Raw genomic sequence first — 8546 nt, 5'->3', positions numbered from 1 at the left:
AAAGATCTCATTTGAAAACCTAATGGTCAAGCCTAATCCTTTGATAAAAATTGAAACTTTTGGTAGCTTAGCTGTACCAGATGTACAATTATATTATAAAGCAGTAGTCATCAAAACCATTTGGTACTGGCTAAGAAATAGAGTAGTAGAACAGTGGAAGAGGTTAGGTTCACAGGACAAAATAATCAATGATATAGCAAACTAATGTTTGATAAACTCTAAGACTCTAGTTTCTGGGATAAGAACTCACAGTTTGGCAAAAATTGCTGGAAAACTGGAAAATAGTATGGTAGAAACTAGGCACTGAACAACATCTAAAACTACCAAGATAAGGTTGAAGTGGGCTCATAACTTAGACATAAAGAGTGATACTATAAGCACATTAGGAGAACATAGGATAGTTTGCTTCTCAGATCTGTGAAGAAGGAAGGAATTTATAACTAGAGAACATTATAAAATACAAAGTAGATAATTTTGGTTATATAAATTTAAAAGGTTTTGTTCAAATGAAACCAATACAGCCCAGATTATATGGGAAGCAGAAAACCAGGGGGAAATTTTTACATTCAGTATTTCTGATAAAGGCCTCATTTTTAAAATATATAGAGAATTGACTCAAATTTATAAGAATGAAAGCCATTCCCCAAATGATAAATTGTCAAAGGATATGAACAGGCAATTTTCAGATGAAGAAATTAAAGCCATTTCTAGTCATATGAATAAATGCTCTAAGTCACTATTAGAGAAATGCAAATCAAGACAACTCTGAGGTACTCTTAAACACTTCTCAGATTAGCTAAGAGGACAGGAAAAGAAAATGAAGGAAGGGAATGTAGGAAAACTGGTACACTAATACATTGTTGGTAGAGCTATGTACTGATCCAACCATTCTGGAGAGCAATTTGGAATTATACTCAAAGGGCTATCTAACTGTGCATATCTCCTGATCTAGGAGTTTGTACTGAATCTGTATCTCAAAGAGATCTTAAAGGAGGAAAAGGACCTACATGTACAAAAATATTTGTGGCAGCCCTTTTTGTAGTAGCAAGGAACTGGAAATTGAGTGGATGTCCATAGTTGGAGAATGGCTGAATAAGTTATGGTATATAAATGTTATGGAATATTATTATTCTATTAGAAATGATCAGGAGGATGATTTCAGAAAAGCCCGGAAAGGCATACATGAACTGATACTAAGTGAAGTGAGCAGAACCAAGAGAACACTGTACATAGTAACATTAAGATTATATGATGATCATTTGTGATGGACTTGGCTCTTTTCAACAATAAGGTGATATAGGCCAATTTCAATAGACGTTTGTGAAGGAAGGAGCCTTTTGAATGTAGAGAGAGGACTGTGGGGACTAAATGAGGAACACAACATAGTATTTTTACCTTTTTTTGTTACTGTTTGCTTGCTTGTTCCTTCTTTCTCATTTTTTCCCTTTTGAGTTGATTTTTTCTTGTGCAGCATGATGTGGAAATAGAAGAATTACACATGTTTAATTTATATTGGATTATTTGCTATCTAGGGGGAAGGAGGAGATGAGAAGGTGCCTCTGCCCCGAGGCAGAGTGTGTGGACCCTGGAAGAAAATAGATAAGGGCAAGTGCAGAAGGAGGGAAGACAAAACAATCTGATCAAGCCTCATTTAATTAGTGCAATAGTACAGATATATATAGCCGCAGGGTTGTGTGAACTTAATACAGGGTGGGGGTCCTAGATAAAGGATTGGTTTCCCGCCCAAGGATGAGCTGATCAGGTGTCTTTGGTCACTTAGGAACTTCCAGGATGTGATTAGGAAATGTATATCTCCCTATTCAAGATAAGGTGGTCTTTGGTAACTCCATGATGTGATTAAGAGATTCAAGGTTAGGGCAGTCTTTTGGAATGTGGCCTTATCACCTGTAGATCAGTAGAAGGGAGGGAGAAAAATGTACAAACTATGCATGTATTTTGTCTTTTTCCAGTACAATCCACTTTCTACTTCATTTTCATGTTATCACAATAAAAACAAATTATACCTACACTCTCTATGTATACCCATAAGAGAGATATAGTTCTCAAGAGTTCTTGCCTTTTTACCTTTTTATGCTTCTCTTGATTTCCGTATTTGAAGTTCAAATTTTTTGTTCAGCTCTGGTCATCAGAAATAAATGAAATTCAACTATATCACTGAATGTCCATCTTCTTCCCTGAAAGATAATGCTCAGTTTAGCTGGATAATTGATTCTTGGCTGCAATCCAAGTTCCTTGACCTTTCAGAAAATCAGATTTCAGGCCCTTCAATCCTTTAAGGTGGAAGCTGCTAGATCCTGAATAATCTTGATTGTGGTTACTTCATATTTAAGTTTCTTTTTGGCTGCTTGCAATATTTTTTCCTTGATGCGATAATTCTGAAATTTAGCTACAATATTCATTGGAGTTTTCATTTTGGAATCTCTTTTGAAAAGTGATTGGTGAATTCTTTTAATGATTATTTTACCTTCTGATTCTAGCCTTTGCATGTATTTTGAAAAATACAAAGCTATTTTTAAAAGGATTGCAACCTTTGATATTGTTGATCCCCCTTTTCTCCCTGATACTCTTTTCTCTAAGTCTTTATGACTTTCATAGCAAAGACTTTGATAGCAAAGAATTGGAAATAAAATAGATGTTTATCCATTGGAGAATAGGTAAACAAATTGTACTATCTATATTAATGTAATAGAATAGCATTGTGTATTAAAAAAAAAAAAGATGCATGTGATGAATTCAGAGAAGCATGGAAAAATGTACATGAACTGATACAGTATTTTAAAATAGGCAGAACCAAATATATATAATTTAAAACACACACAATAACTACAATAATTTCAATGGAAAAAACAATCAACAAAAAAAATCAAAAGTGAATGTAACAAAATTATAAAATTCAATCAGAACTAAAATGAAGAGATGAAAGAATGTTCCTAATTCAGCCCTTTGAGAAGACTGGAGGTAGAAAATGTACATGTTTTCATACTTTTTCAATGTATTGATCAGTGCTGGTTTCGCCACCTCTGTATAAAATAATGTTTGTTATATGGGATTGCTCTCTAGGAGAGACAGGGGAAGGGAAACTTGAAATCATTATAATAAGAAACAGAAGACATCAATAAAACTTATTTTAAAAAATATGATGGGCTTTATAAACTGTTCAATACAAGAATTTTCTGCTCAAAATATTTTCAGTAGCAATCTCATATGTAATTACCACACATTGGAAGCAAACTAAATCTTTGCTAAACGAGATATAGTTAAATAAATTGTGGTATATTGATGTAATGGAAAACTATAATGCATTCAAAGCAACCAGTATAAGGGATACAACAGAGTAATTCGAATCGGATAAAGAAAACAGAGAATTAAGTATATGTTATGACCATATAAAAGGGGAAAGAGAATAAAAATGAGAGAACAAACACAAAGTCCTGTTGAGAAAAATTTATACTTTATGAATGGAAACTAATTTAAATGTAAATAGTTACTAAGCAAGTGTGATTAGATGTTCAATCACTAACCAAAGATATTTGTAATATCTCTTTAAAGATTTTTAAAAAATAAAACAAGTTTCTTAAAAGCACAAAGACAAGTGTCTAAAGACACTTGGGGATATGGAATATGAAATATTAAAAACTTACTTATTGGAGAGAAAAATATGAGTGAAGAAATAAAGAAAAGAAAAACAGAACCGTACAAGAACAGTTCCGAAAGACCGCAGAACTAGGATCTTAATCAATGGGGTGGTTCATTGGGTTTCAGCAAGTAAAGGTTTTTTAAAATGACTCAGAATACTTCGCTTTAGGGGGAAGAACCGTTTAAGGTTCTTTATATTTCAAAATACAACAGGCAAACAAAACACACACTCCTTGCCGTGCCATTGTTTGCCACAATGCCGTGACTCGGATTCGAACCGAGGTTGCTGCGGCCACAACGCAGAGTACTAACCACTATACGATCACGGCGAGCTACCGGAGCGGCACGGAAGCAAGTTCCTTCCAGCCTTTCTTTTCAGCTCTTTCATCACCTGTTCCAGTCTTGTGTTCTTCAAGTTTATTGAGGGTCATTTGTAAACAAAAATCTTTTTTTTTTTTTCATAACTTTTTATTGACAGAACCCATGCCAGGGTAATTTTTTACATCATTATCCCTTGCACTCACTTCTGTTCCGATTTTTCCCCTCCCCCAGATGGCAAGCACAAAAATCATTCTTAATTGTAAAGTGAATAAGCCCTGTTTCCCACCCTGCTCACGTGGTGACCCCGAAACTGATCCAATGGAGGCCCCCTCTAGGAGAGGCTGATCTGAAACCTGGCGGACCTGGGAACTTGAAGGGTGGTGAGAGAAAGAACTACAAATATTTATGAAACACCTGCTGTTTGGAGATAGGGGAAGGGAAAGAAAGAATAGCTAACAAGATTTAAACAAGGCATTCTCCCTTCTGGAACCTTGTTGGGACATTCTCGAATAATTACGATACAGCTTATTACGTGATGAGAGAATGGGTTGGCCAAGCAAAAAGCATTTATTAATCCCTTACCATGTCAATAATTGTGTTGAGCCCTGGAGATACAAAGAACTCCCTCCACTCCAAACAGGACAGCCTTTATTCTTAAGGAGCTCCTAGGCTAATGGGGGGAAGAGAGGCTTAATAACAGGCAAAGAATTATGCACAACCAAGCTATAGAAAGGATAAAATTGGAGATTTTATTTATTGTTCCCTCACTGGCATTAAGGGGAGTCGGGAAAAGCTTCTGTGTAGGTGGGATTTCAGCCTGGACTAGAAGGCAGGCAGTGAGGGGAAAAGTTCTACGCCAGGGAAATGAACTAGTGAAAATGCCTGCGGTCGGAAGATGGGGTTTCTCATAGGAGGAATGGCAAGAACAAAGGTGTGTCCCTGGATCGCGGAGTACGTGGGGGATGCGCAAGATATACGATGGGAAAGGTAGCGGCAGGACAAGGTGGGAAGGGCTTTAAAAGTGAATAAATGAAAAAATAAAGCGGGAAAAAGCAGCCAAGCGCTCCCTCCAGGGATCCGAGTAGGAAGCTCATAACCAGCGAGTGGAAAGGAAGGTTTCCTTTGGGGGGGATTCACGCCCACGCCCGGTGATTTCCCACAAACATCTCCGTTCTGCAGGAAGGCACCCCAAAAGCTCCTCGAGGAAGTCACAAAGGAAGCGCGGAGGTTCCTGTGGACTGTACGATGGGGGGCCCCACTGTAGCAGCGCTCGAGCCCACGTGGCAGGGGCAGAGCAAGATCTCCCCCCTTTCCGAACTCAGGGTGAGCAAGTGGGGAGGCTTTCCCGCCTCCGCCCGGAATACGGAGCTGTCCCCAGTGGGGATGGCCGGTGGGGGTGGGGGGAAGGTGGGAAAGGGTCCTCCCCTCCCTCCCCCACCCTCAACTAGGATCCTGAGTGAAAACATTGCTTGCAAAAAAAAAGGGAAAGAGCCCAAAGGCCCAAAGAAGCGGCACGCTCGCTGAGCCCCAACAAGAACCCATGTGAGCTATGGAAGAGTCGCGCGCCTGCGTATTGCAAGGAGAGCGGGAGGAGGAAGCCGCAAGTCGAAGCCCGGCAATGACCTATCAGAAACACGTCAGCGGTGCGGGGGCGGGGCCTTAGACCTAGAAAAGCCTGAGTGACAAATTTTATTGCCAGCTCCCTGGTAGCTTGCCGTGATCGTATAGTGGTTAGTACTCTGCGTTGTGGCCGCAGCAACCTCGGTTCGAATCCGAGTCACGGCATTGTGGAAAACAATGGCACGGCAGGGGAGTTGGTCTTTTTTTAATCTGATAATATTTTGTCATTAATAATCCCATTCACCAAGCTCATGACAAGGAAATCCTAGAATTACTCCTGACAGCTGAGCCTTCGTAAAAAATAAAAAAGATATGAGATCGACGCACGTTAACTTCTTATTCCTTTGAGAAATGACTGAGTCCCTTTTGTATATATTTACCAGTGTGTGTGCTCTTTTCTCTATGGAGATTCCAAGCTCCACTGAAAGCAGAGACTTTTGTTTTGGCTTTCTATCTCCAAGGCCTACAAGTGTCTTGCACATAGTAGGCGCTTAATAAATGCTTGCTGGATAGGATTGGCTCCCCTATAACTCCCACATGTACAAACACTGGATGGACGGATGAAATAGAAAAACCTTTAAAAACATTTAAAGACATATATACCTATATAAATATATGTGTGTGTATAATGTTAAAAGGACTATCTAATCATTATTATGCCCTTTTCCCCACAGGAGACAGAAAATCCTCTTCTTGACTCATTTCTAAGGACGCAATTTTTGTTTGTGTGAGCATGTAGATAATTGTTTCATTCTTTGTATTTGTACTCCTGGTGCCTACCTCGCTGCCCATTGTAGAGTTAGGCTCTTAAATGTTTGTTGGATGGGGTTGGATCCCCTATACTTCCCATAGGTACAGACACTGGACACTGAATTAAATGAGGTACATGATGCTTTGCAAACTTTTAAAGCCCTATATAAATGCTTGAGTATTAGCAGTAGTATGCAGTTTTCTCCATGGGAGACAGAAAACGCTCCTCTTGATTCCTTTCTAGGGATCCAATTTTTGTTTTTGTAAGAAATTAAGCTCCTTGAGATGACCGTTTTGTTTTGTATTTGTACCTCCAGCACCTACCTCAGAGCCTCATCATTTCAGTAGGCGCTTAATAAATGCTGTTTGGTTGATTATTTTCCCTTAATAGAGATGCTCAGTAAAATTTTTCTAGTGTCCCAGCAGTTACAGAGAATTATGCATTTAGGGAGAATCCTGAAAAGGGTCTTAGCCATCTCAAACGGTCCTTCCACGGGGAGGAGTCATTCGAATATTGGTAGCTTCAGAGGCACAGGCAAGAAAAGTCATCCATTCTGTTCTGGAAGAGTTCTGCGCCTGCGCTCCACGCATCAACTTCTCTTTGGAACTCCTCCCCAAAGCTAGAATGCGGAATGACGTAGAAACAGGGAGGGTCCGTCGATAAAGAAAAGAAAACCAGAACGGCAAAAGCTACGGGTCCCGGTTAGCTCGCCGTGATCGTATAGTGGTTAGTACTCTGCGTTGTGGCCGCAGCAACCTCGGTTCGAATCCGAGTCACGGCATTGTGGAAGCAATGGCACGGCAAAGGACCTGACGTTTTTTGTTTTTGTTCTATAATCTAATCTATTCTCTGCGTTTTTAAAATGAGACAAAGCACAGCTAAAGCACCGACAGTTATTTAAGGAACAGAACCCAAAAAATGATTTTTAAAGGAGTTGAATTGCTAATGTTCATTCCTCTTGCTGAGAATGGAATCCTTCATTCTTCCAACAGCTTCCCACAATCTCCCTTGTATTTTCAAGGGTCTGAAACCTTTACAAGAAGAGATATGGATTGCTAACTGATCCTTCTACAGTGAATAGTCCTATCCCTAGCCCAATTGTAACCTCCTTTAAGGGATTGGATCTTTTCAGACGCAAAGAAAATCATTTAAAGTTAGAAGGGACCTTATAGTCCAAACCTCTCATTTTACAGAGGAGAAAAGATGCTATATTTGGAATCAGGAAATCAGAATTTGAATCTGTCTCTTGCACTTGCTACTTTGGACAAATCACTTCATCTCCCTATTTGAGGGAGATCCAAGGCATTGGACTAGTTGGCCCCAAGGGTCTCCCCTAGATCTAAATCTAGAGTCCATTTATCTCATGAAATCTAGGACCAGAGAAATGACAGGGTTTGCCCAAGATCACACAGGGAAGTGGCTCCAAGTGTTACAATGCAAAGCACTTCACCATCACCTTGCTGTCCTTCTTTTTTGGGGGAAGGGGAGCACTTTGTTTTGCAAATGCGGATGCCCAACAAATTTTTATTGAATTGAATATTGCAACCAGAAGAGTTGGAGGTCAGAGAATTTAGGCTAAGATAAGCTGAAGTCTGGGCTGGGAGGACTGGTTGCAACCAGAAGAGTTGGAGTCAGAGAATTTAGGCTAGGATATCCTGAAGTCTGAGCTGGGAGGACTGGTTGCAACCAGAAGAGTTGGAGTCAGAGAATTTAGGCTAGGATATCCTGAAGTCTGAGCTGGGAGGACTAAATCAAGAATCTTCTTCCAAATTTATCAGGCTTTCTAGTTTTCCACTCCACAAGGTTTGTTTTATGAGCCTGACAATGGGAAACTTTGTATCTTCTCCAATTCGTGGTAATTGACTAGCATTATACCATAACGGGGTGTTTCTATCTTCTCCAATTCGTAGTAATTGACTAGCATTATACCATAACGGGGTGTTTCTATCTTCTCTAATTCGTAGTAATTGACTAGCATTATACCATAACGGGGTGTTTGTATCTTCTCCAATTCGTAGTAATTGACTAGCATTATACCATAACGGGGTGACAGATGGCCTTGGCCCTAGCCCTGACTTAGAGCAGTGGAGGTTTAGAGAGAGTAGCTCTATTCTCACACCTGCTTAAAGGAGTCAGAGTGAACACTAGGATCCAGGATGACCGAGAGATGTATTATTTGGAAGTCTGTACTGTGCCA

General features: G+C 39.7%; 3 non-coding genes across 3 annotated transcripts; 2 read left to right on the top strand and 1 right to left on the bottom strand.

The window, feature by feature from the left end:
* Positions 1 to 3914: 3914 nt before the first annotated feature.
* Positions 3915 to 3986, bottom strand: TRNAH-GUG. Its single transcript has one exon. It is a non-coding gene; the product is annotated as a tRNA-His (tRNA).
* Positions 3987 to 5691: 1705 nt separating this feature from the next.
* TRNAH-GUG lies at positions 5692 to 5763 on the top strand. The gene has a single exon. It is a non-coding gene; the product is annotated as a tRNA-His (tRNA).
* Positions 5764 to 7058: 1295 nt separating this feature from the next.
* TRNAH-GUG lies at positions 7059 to 7130 on the top strand. The gene has a single exon. It is a non-coding gene; the product is annotated as a tRNA-His (tRNA).
* The last annotated feature ends 1416 nt before the right edge of the window (positions 7131 to 8546 follow it).

This window comes from Sarcophilus harrisii, chromosome 2 (assembly GCF_902635505.1).
Source record: "Sarcophilus harrisii chromosome 2, mSarHar1.11, whole genome shotgun sequence".
In the NCBI taxonomy this organism is placed as follows: domain Eukaryota; kingdom Metazoa; phylum Chordata; class Mammalia; order Dasyuromorphia; family Dasyuridae; genus Sarcophilus; species Sarcophilus harrisii.
Note: the sequence above shows the minus strand (reverse complement) of the source record. Positions and strands in the feature narration are given on the sequence as shown.